The sequence below is a fragment of the Podarcis raffonei genome, chromosome 5, assembly GCF_027172205.1.
Source record: "Podarcis raffonei isolate rPodRaf1 chromosome 5, rPodRaf1.pri, whole genome shotgun sequence".
NCBI lineage: Eukaryota > Metazoa > Chordata > Lepidosauria > Squamata > Lacertidae > Podarcis > Podarcis raffonei.
In genome coordinates this window covers 4943738-4960599 of record NC_070606.1, presented here as the reverse complement: position 1 = coordinate 4960599, position 16862 = coordinate 4943738, and the positions used below count along the sequence as shown (strand labels likewise).

General features: G+C 42.2%; 1 non-coding gene across 1 annotated transcript; it reads right to left on the bottom strand.

Moving 5' to 3' along the window:
- Positions 1–1704: 1704 nt before the first annotated feature.
- Positions 1705–1811, bottom strand: LOC128414965 (U6 spliceosomal RNA). The gene has a single exon (XR_008330775.1). It is a non-coding gene; the product is annotated as a U6 spliceosomal RNA (small nuclear RNA).
- Between the last annotated feature and the right edge of the window lie 15051 nt (positions 1812–16862).

Genomic DNA, 16862 nt, shown 5'->3' with positions numbered 1-16862 from the left:
AGCCCCATGTAAAGCGCATTGCAGTCCATCCCTTCTGGAAGTTAGCAGAGCATGGGATGCAATGGCCAAGCCATCGCTGCCCAAGGGGGCCATAGCTGGCAGACCATCCAGAGCAGGGATTAGGCATTCCTAGCCACTGAGGCTAACTGAGCCTCCAGCAACACTGATGAATCCAGGAGCAGTCCCAGACTGTGGACCTGCTTCTTCCAGGGGAGAGCAATCCCATCCAAAGCAGGCCATTTTCCCACCTCCAGGACATGAGGACACAAAGCACCCCAGTCTCTGCAGGATTCAGCATCTGTTTTGGGATTCAGATGTACCTAGTTTTGGAGGAGTGAGTTGCCTTCTGCAATGACTCGCAAACTATGCATTTTTGGAAAAAAGAAATGACTCTGGGATGCTAGGAAACTTAAGTTGGTCTCTGACTGCCATCAAGTCACCTGTCTGGAGTGAAGGAATGTCATTTGGATTGTATGTTGTCACCAGCTCTACTCCTGGATCTGATGGATGTTGGGTAGGGCTGGGGAGTGCTTCTAGGGAGGGGCTGCTCTTTATCAAGCACAAGGCAACCGGAACCTAACTAACTGTGCAATAAGAACTGTAAGTTGAGCTTGCTCTTTCCCTCCTCTTCCCTCCTCTTCCTCTTTCCTCTTATGTCATGCATTTCTACGTTGCAAATCTGGGAGCAGGGACCATTTTAGTACAAAAAGCATGCCCCATAAATAAGTCAGTCAATATCCAATGCGGCAGTCCTTCGATGATGTTTACACAAGGGGAATTTTCTCCCCCTCCTCTCCACTGCAGAGGACTTTCAGGAAGAGGTCTGCAATGTGGCAGGGGCAAGCTGCAGAAGGAGAGGTAATTGCATGGGGAGGATTGGATGGAGACTGCACTGTGTGAGCAAAGCTACCTTCATCTGGTTCTCCCAACCCTCCGGAGAAGATTTTCGGTGTGTGTCTGGGTGTGTGTGATGCAGGGGTCTGCAATGGGGAATCCCCTTCTGGGAGTTCCCTTTTTTGAGCAAGAGCATTGGAGGAAAGTTCTTAAATACAAACAGTTCAGGCTTCCAAGCTTGTATAGGACTACCTGTGGAATATGCCTGTTAATTGATGCTTCTGAACCCATAGCTCCCTCCTCCAGAGCAGCTCTGCAGCCCCTTTGAAAACAATGCTAGTGATGACAATATAAGTGGGTACACTTATCTGTGGCACTCCAAACGGAAAAAAGGAAAAGGCTTTGATTTTCTTTTTCTTTTTTTAAAAGATATTTATTGAGTTTTTCCACCTTTATACATTAAAACATCAAAAAGAAAAAAGAAAAAAGTTAAAAACACATAAAGTTTACAATCCTTATTTTCAATAACATATTTCCCTGACTTCCCCACACCTCCCCTTCTTATATTCCAATTCAAATTGTTAATTCAACAAGTTCTTGTCCCCAATTTTTGACCTTTTTATATTTAATTCATTTTAAAAAAACAAACAACCAATTTTAACTTATAAACATCAATATTTAAACATCAGTGCTCATTCTTAAAACTTTTTTCTAAAGTCGACCCAAATTCCCTTCCACGAATTCCCCAATTTTCATACTGATAACAAAACAAAATAAAAAAACAGATTATTATTCTGCACCCTTTGGGTTCCCAAACCCCACCCCCCCTTTCCCGGTTTCAATCCCCAACAAATGACCATCAGTCTTAGTAAAAATATGGAACGCTTCACGAATTTGCGTGTCATCCTTGCGCAGGGGCCATGCTAATCTTCTCTGTATCGTTCCAATTTTAGTATATGTGCTGCCGAAGTGAGCACATATACTAAAATATATGGTTTCTCTTCAGATCGTATAAATCTTTCGCTTTTTACTAAAGCCTTTGATTTTCTGGTGTATACATCCATCATGCAGATTTAGATACGGTGAGGAAGTTAAGCTTTTACCACAGTGCGTGTGAAGAATGCACTAGATTATGCCTTTCTTCACCCTTGGTTCTGTTTCCTTCCAAGATACTCTCTCATAGTGCTGCTGTATCCTTGGGTCACAGCAGACTATACCAAGCTTCTGCTGCAAGGGGACATCTTCCAGCTGATTCTGTCAGCGGGTCCCGGTTCTGCTTCCTTCGCTGTGAACAGCACTTCTCCTCTGGAAGATCTTCTGTTCCTTAAGGGGGCTTAGGGTAATAGCGTGGCATCGTGCCTAATGTCGGGGCGGAGGAAAGCTTCAAAAGAACCACAAGGCATTGCCAAATGCGGCATTGTGAACCAGCAAGAAGTCAGTTTTTCAGAACAATTGTCAAGTCATTTCGGAACAGATGCTGTGCTGAATATTTTGATAGCATCCGCCAGATACAGAAGTGATCTCACCAGACAGTTATCTGAAAAGTAATGTAGACAAGTGGAGTTCAGTTGTGCTCGACGAGCCTGGACTTAGGGCGCTCTCACTCTGCAGGGTGTCTTTAGTAAGAGAAGAATTAATCCATTTTCAAGCATGGAAGTTGTTTTTCCTTTTTTTTTTTTTAATAAATTTTTATTAATTTGCATCAAAAGAAAAAACAAACAAAAAACATATTAGTTTCACATCAAAATTTCACAACATATTCCTTTTCAGGACTTCCTCCAGCTTATCCATAAATCATCCGTAGTTATAATTTAAGTTACGCATTTCTTAATTTTGTATTGACATTATTTATATCTTTCTTTCTATTCCCTTTAGACAATATTTCTTAATCTTTCACAGTGCTTCTTTAAATCCCATTAGCGTTATCTGTCTTCACTTATATGTTCCAGATATTCCACAAATTTCCCCCAGTCCTCGATGAACTTTTGGTCTCTTAAGTATCTAATCTTTCCTGTCAATTTATCCAGCTCCGCATAGTCCAACAGCTTCATTCTCCATTCTTCCACCGTCGGTATTTCTTGCTGTTTCCATTTCTGGGCTAGTAACACTCTTGCTGCTGTTACTGCATATTGAAAAAATTTACAATCTTTTCTTTTTATCTCGTTTCCTAATATCCCTAACAGAAAGACTTCTGGTTTCTTTATAAATGTACAGCCACACCACCCTGAATGCACCCGATCCCGTCCGATCTCGGAAGTTAAGCAGGGTCGGGCCTGGTTAGTACTTGGATGGAAGTCGTTTTTCCAACATGCCTGGCTTGGTTCCACGAGAGGCTGGGCCTGCAACATGGCCAATATTAGTTCTTGTTCTATAGCTTTACTTTTACCGAACCTGAGAATCATATACTTACTGATATGATATATGCATTTAAAGTGCTTGAAGCCCGTCACGTATATTATCTCCATAGTCCTTACAACAACCCAATATATTTGAGCAGCTTTATTAGCTGCACAAATTTATTATTCTTGCAGCTGAGAGAATAGTGGTGTTTCTAAGGTTCTCTTTTTCAGTCGCCGGCTGAGGTGAGATCAGAACTGGGGGCTGGCTCGATTACACAGAGCCACCGAGCTGCGTCACTTCTCTGCATGCTAAACTGTTCCACCCTCATTGATCATGGGGCACCAGTTTAGGCCTCCTTCCAAAAATGCGTGCGGGGGGGGGGGAGAAAAACATGGTTTGGCTTAATTCCAGAAGCAAATAAAGCATTTATCTTCCATGCTATCAGCATTCATTTAAACGGGGCCACCTGGCCACTTTGGAATCATAAATCTGCATCTCCTCTGGCTTATATCTTCCTTGCTTTATCATTTTAAACAAGTTGGCTGGAAAACCACATGCTAACTTGCAGCTGAATTCTGGACTGCGTAAGCAAATATCTTTGTTGGTTTATTAGCCAAAGGGAGGGTTATATTACCATAACAGGTGTGAGCTGGCATATGTTGCGCTTTGCAGTTTTGCCCGGATGTTGTAGGACTTGTTTGCATGTCTGATTTCTGAGGCACGTGGGCTTATTCTCAGTCCTTTTCAGAAAACAGTTTTGGCTTTGTACAAATACAGACATTTCTGCTCTTGTTTTAAACACGTTTTTAAAATGTTCCCGCAAGAGTCTCAGAATATTCTCACCTGCACATCATAAATAAATAAATAACACACTTAAAGTAAAGGTAAAGGTACCCCTGCCCGTACGGGCCAGTCTTGACAGACTCTGGGGTTGTGCGCCCATCTCACTCAAGAGGCCGGGAGCCAGCGCTGTCCGCAGACACTTCCGGGTCACGTGGCCAGCGTGACAAGCTGCATCTGGCGAGCCAGAGCCGCACACGGAAACGCCGTTTACCTTCCCGCTAGTAAGCGGTCCCTATTTATCTACTTGCACCTGGGGGTGCTTTCGAACTGCTAGGTTGGCAGGCGCTGGGACCGAACAACGGGAGCGCACCCCGCCACAGGGATTCGAACCGCTGACCTTTTGATCGGCAAGCCCTAGGCTTTTACCCACAGCGCCACCCGCGTCCCTTAACACTTAAGGGGATTATAAAAAATCACTATGAAAAGGAATGGCATGGGAGAATGGGTGAGTGAAAATTTGAACCCTGGTCTCTCAGATGCTAGGCCAACACTCTAACTGGCCCGTTTTGCAGAACATGTTAAACCATAGTTTGAAGTGATTTAATGTGAATGAGCAACGTAGAGCTGCCTGCTGCTTCCCCTTTCCTTTCTTCAGCGTGTCTGGGAGGAAACAAGCCAAAAGTTGGTTTGCTGCTATAAGCAAACTAGTGTCTAACAAAGCTGGAGCTGGAGTGGAGTGGAGCTCATTGTTTTGAGCTGAGCTTTTTGACCACATTGCAAAGTAGGAGCCACTGTGACATGGGAACAAGGCTGCAAAAATGGCTCTTTGCCTTGTAGAAAATTAGAGGCCTAAGTTAAAGTCTAATTTGATATCAGAAACAATAAAATATGCCACCGCTCTGTGACCCAGTGATCCCAGAGATTCGAGGCGGGTGGCTTGTGAGGAGGCCTTAATGGTGATGGTAAGCATCTAGCTTCCATAGGTTGCTGAAGATGCACCTTTTTACCCTGGCCTTCGAAAATAGAAGAATTTGATCACTGAGGCTGATCCCAAGAAGATTCGGACCTCCTCTCCCTTGGTCTACTGCAGCAGACAGGAAGCAGTGGAGCCAAAGGACACAATTGTCATCAAGTCAAGCAGAGGTGAAGATGCCAGCTGGGCAGTGTCTTCAAACTAGAGCAGATTGCTCAGACTGAGGAGCTAGCTAGACACGGATAAGCAGATGCTGTAGCACGGATGCACTCTTGAAGTCCAGAGCTCAGCTTACCAGTTTATTCTGGGTTGCCACTGGAATTTGGGTGGTTCTTTGGATATATTTAAGAGCAAGCTTGTTGCAGCAGATGTCTTCAAGCTGATTTCAGCTGCGTGAGATGAACGACCTGTTGGTTTTGTGTTGCCAACGGCACTGATGCATCTCAGATGGTTCCTCATATAGGGTGTTATTCAGGTCAGCCATTCTGTCAACAAAAAGCTTTAGCAACGAAAAGACAAAAGTGTCGAGAAGGGGGCTGAATTTAGCCTCTGGACTGTACTATGAAGCGGCAGCTTTCTGCTGGCTAAGGGATTGGCTGCTTCTTGAAAATACAGACATTTTGGATTTGGAAGGTTTTAATAATATTTTTGGGTGGCATGCATATCTGTGGTATGACAAGGTTAAAGCACATAAAAGTTTTAAAAACCATATTGTCAGAAAAGCACTACTAAATGTCTGGATCAGATATAAAGATTTGCTGGAAAATAAAACTCCAAGGTGGCTGTCGCCAACGGAAGCTAAGGCAGTTAAAAAGTTAAATATGGAGTCGAAGTGGCCAAGATATTGGGAAATTTTGGAAAAGGAAGGGGACAAACTGAGATTGCAGAGTTTTGAGAAACTAAAAGGGAAGGTGAGAGATTGGTTGCACTATCACCAAATAAATGAAGTGTTTAAATTGGACAGTAAAATTGGCTTCCAGGTGGAAAAATCAAAATTGGAGACTGAATTGTTAGAATCCAGTACTAAGAATTTGTCAAAAATGTACAACTTGCTGCTGAAATGGAATACACAAGATGAAACGGTTAAATCAAGTATGATTAAATGGGCTCAGGACATTGGTCATAACATTTTGTTTGCTGATTGGGAAAAGTTGTGGACCACCGGGATGAAATTTACGGCATGTAATGCCTTAAGAGAAAATATTATGAAAATGATCTATAGGTGGTACATAACCCCAGTCAAGCTTGCAAAGATTTACCATTTGCCTGATAATAAATGTTGGAAATGTAAAGAAAAGGAAGGTACATTTTTTCACCTTTGGTGGACGTGCCCGAAGATTAAGGCATTCTGGGAAATGCTCTATAATGAACTTAAAAAGGTATTTAAATATACCTTTCCTGAGGAACCAGAGGCCTTTCTCTTGGGTATTGTCGGCCAAGGGGTGTTAAAGACGGATATAACTTTCTTTATGTATGCTACAACAGCAGCTAGAATACTCATTGCGAAGTACTGGAAGACACAAGATCTACCCACACTGGAAGAATGGCAGATGAAGGTGATTGACTACATGGGTTTGGCAGAAATGACGAGCAGAATCCGAAACCAGGGAAGAGAAGCAGCGGAAGAAGAATGGAAAAAGTTTAAGGACTATTTAAAGAAATATTACAAAATTAATGAAAGTTAGAATGATGTTGGACTGGAAAGTAAAGGGTTACTATTAGGAATGGTTAAGACAAGGAGAATAAGAAAGATTAGCTTAAATTTAAATTAAAATAAGGGAAGATTTGCTGAGTAATTGATTAGAATTTGGAATACAGAAAAGGGAGGCATGAGGAAGTCGGGGAAGAAGGGTATAAGAAATTAAGATATGAAATGGTATTTGTTTCTTGTTTTGTTTTTGTTTTTGTTTGTTTATGTATCTGTTGTGTTTATTGTATTGTTATGTTATGTTTTCGTGATCATAAAAAATTCTTTAATAAAAATATATATATAAAAAAAAAGAATTTAGCCTCTGGAAAAGAAGAGGTGTACGCCTGGCAAAACAGTTAAAGCGACAAGCAAACAGTGTCTTACCAGAGACCCACAGAACACTCACACTGTCAATGGTAACTGCTAAGCAACAGCTAAGGATGCCTGAAAAGATTATTCGTTTTGCAAAACTGAAATATGCAGTTAATGGGTGGAATTAACAATAGCGCTAAGGAGATCACTCTCCAAGTGCAGGCATTTCTGCTTGCTTGATGGAGCGACCACCCCTATCCACTGTTTGTGGGGTTCTTCCAAGCCCCCCAGCCAACTTGGGGAAGATGCAGGGGTAGGAAAGGGGAGGGGAGCACCATTCACTAGTAGGACTCACTCTGGCTCCCATGAGCACAAGTAGTTAGTTGAATCCAGCCCAAAGAAACTAACCACTATCATTAACACATTCTTGGGTTCTGCTGCAGAGTCTAACCTTAAATGCTAGATACCTGCCTTGTATTCAGAGAAAAATGTTTGTTCGTTTTAGCTGTAGCTGTGTGCCGAAGGCATTGTTAACCAATATTAAAAGATTACGTTTAATTTTATTACAGCTTCTACAGCTAGAAGAAGCCATGGCCGAAATGGGACAAAACTCCAGACACTTCCTTCTCTCCAGCCACAACAATGTCAATGCAGAAGAGAACAGTCACAACAGATCTGTAGACATCGCAGAGCAAATGGAGATGAATATCAGGTATCACATGGTATTAACATTCTGTTTTTCCTTCTGGTAACTGCTTGGTTTTTAAGCTTGTATGAGGTCAGTTCTTACAATATATGTTAGATGAGTAACTAGAGTGAAAATCCAGTGTTATCATTTCTGATGATCTGCGTTATCTAGACCTCGTCATGAATTATCTAGCAGTCTTTCCCGTCTCCAGGTCACAAATAACAGACATTCATAAGAAGCCCAGCTGTTGCAAAGAGCAGCTGACAAAGTCATCTTCACTGCGTTCTCTAGATACCTTGTATTTTAATGCTACTTAACCTACTGATCAGTGCATAAAACTCTCTCTCTCTCATTAAAACTGTATTTTTGTTTGGAAGCTTGGAATAACTCAAGAACTGCCTTGCTTGATCAGGTCAAAAGTCCATTTGATCCAGTATTCAGTTCCAGGCAGTAACCAGAGCATGAATACACTTAACTCCAGAATCTGGTACTTGGAGGCATCTAGCCTCAGTATCTGAACATTTCATATAGTGAGTATAGCCACTTAAAGCCATCTAAGCTAGCGGCCATCACCCCATCAGATGGTAATGAGTTCCATCAGTTAATTATATGTCTCCCATCGCTGTTCCTTTTTTAAAAAACTATAAAGTCCCAACATTTAGCTGTTCCTCATAGGAAAGTTGCTCCAACCTTTTGACCATTTTAATTCTTTTTCAACTCCCTTATATCATTTTTGAGAGGGTAACCACAAGCTGCTTATGCATTATCTATGTTCAGTCATTTATCAGTTAAGTTGTCTGTTTGCCTGTTAATTTGTTCAGCATTGGGACAGATCTTCATGTGTGTTCAACATTTCCAGGGCTGCAACCCAAGTTGGACATCAGCTTGCCATGATAGGGGACGAGTGTAACAGGATGTACACTGGGAAACGGGAGGATTCACTGCTTCATCTTGCAAAGGGGTAAGGTCCGCCTAGGGGTTTATTCTGTATTCTAATTCTGAAATGCCTCTTTCAATAGCAAGTGCCTTTAAAATGCTCACCAGTTCATACAAACAAACAAAACCTCTCTGCAAGTAGAAAATGCGCATGGCAAGGCGTGGACAAGGCAATAAACTTTCTTTGTAAGTGTTGCTACTTTTTATTTGCATTGTGTGTTTCATCTTTAAATGTAGAGGAACATAAAAAATGAGCTACCCAACCTGAAATTGCAAGTGTTATGTTCCATCCTCCCACCTTTATTCCCTCAGAAGGGAATAAGTTGCCCCTTTGCCTCAGTGCCTAGAAGAGTCCTCATGGTGCCCAGGTGTCCACTTGTTTGCAGGATTGCAGTTGGCCACTTGACCAGGGTGCAGAACAAATCATTATTCTGTGAGTTCCTGTCACGCCCATTATTTAATGTGCTTTTAACTTGTTCATAAATGATCTGCAGTTTGCTTGTAATACCCAGTTGTTTAGGGCTGTAAAAACTAAATGAATTGAGAGAAACTTCAGAGGGATCTCTGCAAACTAGGTATTAAAATGGCAAGTGTGATTCCGTGTAAGCAAATGTAAATTAGTGCACATTGAGGCAAAAAATACTAACGGGGTCTGAGCAAGAGGTGACTGAGCTGGAAAGTGATCTTTGGATTCTGGTGGATCACAGTGAAAATGTTGATCCAGTGCAGGCATAGGCAAACTCGGCCCTCCAGATGTTTTGGGACTACAATTCCCATCATCCCTGACCACTGGTCCTGTTAGCTAGGGATGATGGGGGGGTTGTAGTCCCAAAACATCTGGAGGGCTGAGTTTGCCTATGCCTGATCCAGTGTGCATCTGCTATGAAAAATGTGGATGCCATGTAAGGGATAATTAGAAAAGAGTTTGAAAATAAAACTGCCAATATCACAATGTTTTTATATAACTGTATATGGCTTGAAAGCATTTGGAATGCTGCATGCAGTTCTGGTTGCTGAACCTCAAAAAGGATGTTGTAGAACCGGAAAAGGTTCATAAAAGGGTTACCAAGCAGATGAAGGTACTGGAGCAATTCCCCCAGGAGCAAATGCTACAGTGGTGGGGCTTTTAAGCTTCGAAAAAGGTCAAGGAGTAAAGGGAGGACATCAAAAAACATTATGCATCCCTGGTGTGGATAACGTGAGCATAGTTTTTATCCCTCCCTCATAATACTAGACCTGGGTTTGTCCAATAAAGCTGAATGTTGAAAAATTAAGGGCACACAAAAAGGGAGCAGAGCATTGTTAATCTATGGAATTTGTTACCAGAAGCTAGGTAAAGGTACCCCTGACCGTTAAGTCCAGTCGCGGACGACTCTGGGGTTGTGCACTCATCTTGCTTTACGGGCCAAGGGAGCCGACGTTTGTCCACAGACAGCTTCTAGGTCATGTGGCCAGCAGGACTGAGCCGCTTCTGGCAAGTGCCTATTTATCTACTTGCACTTTGACGTGCTTTCAAACTGCTAGGTTGGCAGGAGCTGATCGGCAAGCCCTAGGCTCTGTGGTTTTAGACCACAGCGCCACCCGCAACTCTACCAGAAGCTAGGATGGCTTCAAAAAGTAGCTGTTACATTCACATTGAAGCCACCAGGTGGCTTATAGACATCGTAGACAACTACAATTCTTTGCCGCCGATTTTTGTTTGATCGTCTGCAAAGCTGAATCATCCATGTGCTCACATTTGGCACAGGTTTGACTTGTAAGAAACTGGATTTATATGTAATATTTATATTGTCTATGCTACATATCTATGACCAAACTATATGTGACATTAAATGTAACTTTGCATTTAATGTGCAATTCTGTTTTTAATGGCTAATAGTACCAACCTGGAAAAGATCATTATAAGGGATCATTATGGAGTCATAGAAGACAGGGAGGGTGTTTAAGCCTTTCTGCCCCTGCAGAAGTTCTCTTTGCACTGAGGTGTGTGTGTGTGTGTCTGTGTGTGTTCCTCACAATGCCAGTAGCACCTTCAGAGGAGAGATTTTGATTTTGCTCAGGATTGCAGAAGGGGAAAAGGATTCTTATTTTGCTCAGGATTGCAGAAGGGGAAAATTCTTATTTGTACCTGCTGAGACCACCAAGGATGTATTTAATGTTATGTGACTTCTAGTCTGGCCAACTCCCATCATTCCTTTGTAGTCTAGTTTACAATCAAGAAACAGAATCCAAGATTCACTCTGCAAAGTGAACTGAGAATGTCAATGGCAGCCTTCACAAATAAAACAGCTTCAAAAAGTCATTTGCTTCAGAGAGGGAAGAAGTCACACTTTCCAAAGTCAGTTTCCGATTTGCTTGTTTGATTAGGTAAAGGTAAAGGGACCCCTGACCATTAGGTCCAGTCGCAACCAACTCTGGGGTTGTGGCGCTCATCTCGCTTTATTGGCCAAAGGAGCCAACATATAGCTTCCGGGTCATGTGGCCAGCATGACTAAGCCGCTTCTGGTGAACCAGAGCAGCGCACAGAAACACCGCTTACCTTCCTGCCAGAGCGGTACCTATTTATTTACTTGCACTTTGACATGCTTTCCAACTGCTAGGTTGGCAGGAGCAGGGACCGAGCAACGGGAGCTCACCCCGTCGCGGGGATTCGAACCGCCGACCTTCTGATCGGCAAGTCCTAGGCTCAGTGGTTTAGACCACAGCACCACCGACGTCCCTGCTTGTTGATTAGAAGCATTGTTTGATTAGAAGCATTTAATACTTGATTTGGAGCTCAGGATTCATTTCCATAATGCCTATTTAATTTTAAACTAAATTCTAATTCTCCCAACTATTTTGTTTCTCAATAGGATAGCAGCCAACGTTTTTCACACTTGCATCTGGAGTAATTTTAGAAGTATTATGAAAGCCTTTGGGAGTTTTTTGAACAGTGGCTGGAGAAAGAAGATTCTCGACTGTAACTGGGTAAATTTCATATTATTTTGCATTTGCAATTTTTCGACTGAGGGGCTGGAAAGAAGAAAAAAAATGTAGTAAAAGGGAATTTGGAATCTTGCAGTGCAGTCCTATGCTTGTCTCCTTGTAAGCTGAACTCCATTTAGTTCAATGGAGCTCACTCCCAAGTTAAATAGAATTGCATTGTCAGCCTGCAGTGCATCCCACTTTTGTGCTTTGGCCTGATGGTTTTCATAGAACTGAACTATAAAGGTTTGTGGCTTATACTGCTATTAGGTTCCTGCCCAATTTTGCTTGTGTTTCTTGAGAACTATTACAGTAATCACAAATCAGGATGGTAAAAGGTAAAGGTAAAGGTACCCCTGCCCGTACGGGCCAGTCGTGTCCGACTCTAGGGTTGTGCGCCCATCTCACTTAAGAGGCCGGGGCTAGTGCTGTCCGGAGACACTTCCGGATCATGTGGCCAGCGTGACGAAGCTGCTCTGACGAGCCAGCACCAGCGCAGCACATGGAAATGCCGTTTACCTTCCCTCTATAAAGCGGTACCTATTTATCTACTTGCACTTAGGGGTGCTTTCGAACTGCTAGGTGGGCAGGAGCTGGGACCGAACGAGGGGAGCTCACCCCGCCGCGGGGATTCGAACCGCTGACCATGCGATCCGCAAGCCCTAGGCGCTGAGGTTTTACCCACAGCGCCACCCGCGTCAGGATGACCTCCATATAAATGCATAGACCATAGCCAGTGAATGCCAGAAAAAAGTGTGCTTCCCTGTAACCCCCAAATTAGTGCAAAACAGGATTTATGGGTTGGATCCAGAGAGGCAGTCTGTTCTGATATGCTTACTGAGAAGTAAGCCCCACTGAGTTCCATGAGATCTCCTCCCAGATAGGGGTACAATCTTGCACTCAAATTCTCATTAAAATCAACGGGACTTAAGTCATGGCTATCTTTTCACATCAGTCTCGATGGGTACAAAATCCAACCTAATGTGTTATGCTTTGTGCTGGCAGATCCTGCATTAACTAATTACTCTTTCCTCCTCCACTTTCCCTAGATTTCCAAGGGAGCAAAAAATGATGATGATTGTAGGCTTTCTATATTTACCTTTTTAGAAAAGTTAAACTCTTATTTGTGAAGCTTGGAGTGGTTCTTGAAGGGGTTATGGGTGGTGTCCATCGCAGCACTGCCTAAGCCCATCATCATCATCATACCTTTCTTGTCAATGTACAACCTGTGCACAATGAAATTAACCAAGCCTCCCCCCCCCAACACTCAATCTCATTGCACTCTGTGTGCTTGTCGCACAACACACCAACCCCGAAAGTCAGTTGCCCTATATTATTTTCCGTTCAGCAGCCTAACAGCCCACAGAAAGAAACTGTTTTTTAGCCGTTGTTACGACTGATTATACTTCTATATCTCCTTCCCGAGGGTAGAAGATTAAAGAGGTGCTGGCCAGGGTGTGAATCGTCCCTGAGAATTTACTCACTCTTCACTTTGTGCCCTTGCCCCCAGCAGTGAAGAAGAGCAAAGGCTTTACCTTTCCATTAAGCTTGGGAACGCTTCCATCCAAACTACACTTGGTAAATTGGTTGGTCCTAACAAAGGCATTTCGTATGATTTTTTTTTTTAAAGCAGCACTAGCATTGCGCAAACAGGGAGCTTTTCATGTGGGAGAGAATCCCAAGATGTGAAGAAGAAACATTTTGCTGCTCCTGAATTCTGAAGTGGTGCAGCTGAGGAAGTACATGGTGCTCACGTTGCTGGACTCCAACTCCCATCATTTATTTTACAAATTGATAAACCACTCCACAGCCTGAGGGAATCAAAGCAGTGCAGTGTTGAGAAGATAATGTGCAAAACAAGCAGATTCAAAAAAGCATTGAAAGCATTCCTACAAGCCATAAAAGCATCCCTATAGTTGTGCAATTAATATTTTGTAAATGACTGGGACACACTTCCGGGGAAGCCTTCTTAAACAAAAATGCCTTTGTTATGAGGCTGAGGGAAATTGGAGTCCAAAACCAGAGCTGCAGGTCAGCCACCCTGGAACTACTGCAGGTGATTTTTTCCTGCTCCCATTCTCTAATTCTTGTGGTTTTTAATCAGTTTGTTTATTCTTTTCCTAAACAGATTCTTTGGGTCCCTCTGAACTGCGTGTGCCAGAAATGGTGGCCAGCCATGCTGCTTGCTATTTTGATGTGGGGTCTGGTCACTTACGGACTGCAGGACTAGTCGAAAGAGTTGCCAATTGAAGGTCACTGCTGGACTCTGACCAATCTTCAACTCACCCAGGAGGTGGCATTTGCTTTGTTTGTTTTTTAAGAAGTTGGCTATGGATAACTTTTTTCTATTTAAAATGTAGGCTAGTGCTGGGTCACTGCTGTTTTCATACTTTTAAAATAAATATTGATATGGGGTTGTTGCTGGATAACTACCTGAATTGCTTGTTTTGAAATATGTATGTTCAAGTGATTCAAGTCTGACTTTTATACTTAAAGAGAGGGGTTTTTTTGTTTTGTAAAAGGGAATTTGGAGAGTTGACAGAAGGGTATGCTGGCCATCCTTTTTAACACTTGCACTGTAAAATATCTAATGAAAATTGGAGATCTTAAAAGACTTGAAAAATAAAACTGATGTTCCAAATCTAATTGCCAAATCTAATTACATTATTTCCTTCCACGTATGTTTGAGCGTGATCCATTCTGCACACATCCCATTTACGGATCCAGCCATCTCTCTCCTCTACTTTCATCCACGTACATCAGAGACTGCTTTGCCACAGACTGCTGATATTAGTATTACGCCCATTTACAGTTGGTTCTTTTCTCCCTAGTGTCATTCTCTCAAGCTTTATATGGATATATGGTAGAATTGGCATCTGAAGTTGATAACACTCTTGAGCTCCTTTGGCTGGTAGCTTTTGACAATGTCTTAATGGCATACATACTGATTTCTTACAGTGTACCATTGTCTTGGGTTGCATGAAGCCTCTGAAGGTCCTCATGAGGTTTGGTCCTCTGCTTGAAGAAAGACAGACTTAAATTAGTGGGGGTGGGGTGGGGTTTACTTTCGGATGCTGGTCATAAGATATAGTGGACTCTGAGAACGGAATGGGGGCAAGGTGTGCTCGGCCAATGTGTGCAGGGGCTCTGGTCGCCACCTGTATTCAATAAAATTTATCAGGACAAAACTTGAAAATGCTGTTGTTAGCACAATAGTATGTTCCAGTGACCTATATTTACCAGTTCAGACTGCAGAGGGGGCTTGCATGTTTGACAAGAAAATCCCTAAAAATAAAATACCTAAAAACCTGTATGTTTTCCCTTAAGCTCCTTGGAGGAAGATAGGAAACACATAAATTAACATGGGTAGACAGAAAGCTTATAGTTCAGAAAGATTAAGTACTTAAGGAATTTGTGGATTATAAAGTGGCTTACTATGTTTTTTTTAAATATAAATTTGACTGATAAAAAACTTTAACATGTAATTAATTACAAGAAAATTAAGAGAGACATTAAGAAAACTTGGTCATAACTCAACAAACAGCCACTACCGTATTTATGACTTCGCATTGAAAGCTATGGAAAAGAAATGAATCTCCAAGCCCCACTTAAAAGATGCAGGATCTGGGGCTGGCATCCTTAGGCCATCTTAGGCTGCAGGGATCGTCAGTCTTCCCTGAGCCTTTCCCCCCTAAAACGGTTTTTTTGTTTTGTTTTCTATTTCTGCCACCTCACAGCTTCCCCAACTCTGCAAATACCAATCTCTTATATGTGGGTTTTGGCTACCTATGCACCAGCACTTGGATGATGGGAATTGCTATTAATATATATGCCAATAATGACAACACTGACAAAAGTTTGCCAGGAAAACATTCAGAAAGACACAGAACTTTTAGAAGACACCTTTCAGGCCTCCTCCACCAGTTTGCTGCTGCTGGGGCTCTTGCAAGGCCCTTTTTAGCAATCAGATTCTAAAAGCAAAGAATCAGTGTTTCTTTGTAGGACACCCTCTTGCATCAAAAACAAGAATTAGCTTCAAAACAGGAATTTGAACATTGAGCAGACAATATGCCACACCCTTATGCTAAAGTATACAGAGGCCTCCTCTGGGCTTTATTGTAGTTAATGTTTACACACATCAAGAGCGGAATTTGTCCTGACAGGCTAGAAGGAAATCAGTTTCAGATTTACGATGAACAATTTCTTCATAGAAACTTTTTCTTCATAGAAACTGTACCTCTATTTCTTTCAGAAAGGTGCTGCTATTGTAGATAACACTGAATGCTGGTTATATTCCTGTGCCAGCTTACCTAAACCTTCTACTGCTGGCTCATATCCACCAATAAGATCCTGCCCGAAATATACCATGTCTGCAAATCATGGCAGCAGAGCTCAGCTCTAAGAGTGGATTTTCACATCTAGAAGTGGTTTGTAGTTGTTGAATAGCCAAGAATCAAGAAACTACATTGACATAATGCACTGGTTTTATTAGAACTGAAATCCCGACGTTTCAAAAAATATAATTTACTCTGAAAGATGTATATCGTTCAGTTTGTAACTCACTGACTTGTGACTTGAGGAAGATCCAGGAACTGTTTTTTTATTGCAGTTCAATGCTTTTGGACACTCAGATTTATTTCAACCCACACGTGTCGTACAAACAAAAAGCATGCTTACATTTTGTATTTGCTACAAAAAAAGCAATTTTTTTACCTATCTCAGCTGTAAGAAATGATTTATACACTGCTGCCATCCTCTGGCAGACTACCTGAGATGATTCTAGAAAGAATATCTAAAATCCATCCACTGTTAGGAGTGCTTCCACAGCAAGTGTTCAGTGTGGGATGGTAACGTTTTCTTCACTCGCTTTTTATGCAGCATCCTCATGATATAATCATGGGACCAATATCCTGTGTTTTCCCTTAAGTCCTGTCTTTTCTCAGACTGGCAGAAGATTGCACTGTAAGCCACTTAACACAACACAGTGCTGCACTACCCTTATACTTTTGACTGAAAAGCAAACATATATTGGAAAGCTGTTAGCAAGAGTACAGGTAACTTGCAATTTACACACTTAACTTTGCACAATCAGCTTTATGCGCTTGGGGGGGGATTTAAAAAGGTGATGGGCATCTGAGGGGAAAAACTTTGGCAATCCACCTGCTGTTGAAACTAATGTGCTTTGACTACATGTGATTTTGGCTATAGGTGTTCTCTGTGGAACACAATCCCCATGTAAGTTGAGAGTGGCCTGGGATGTCTCAAGAAAAACTCCTGACGCTTAAACACCAATGCTGTTACCAGCTACATAGAAGGAGCTCATGTTCCGACAAGATCCACTG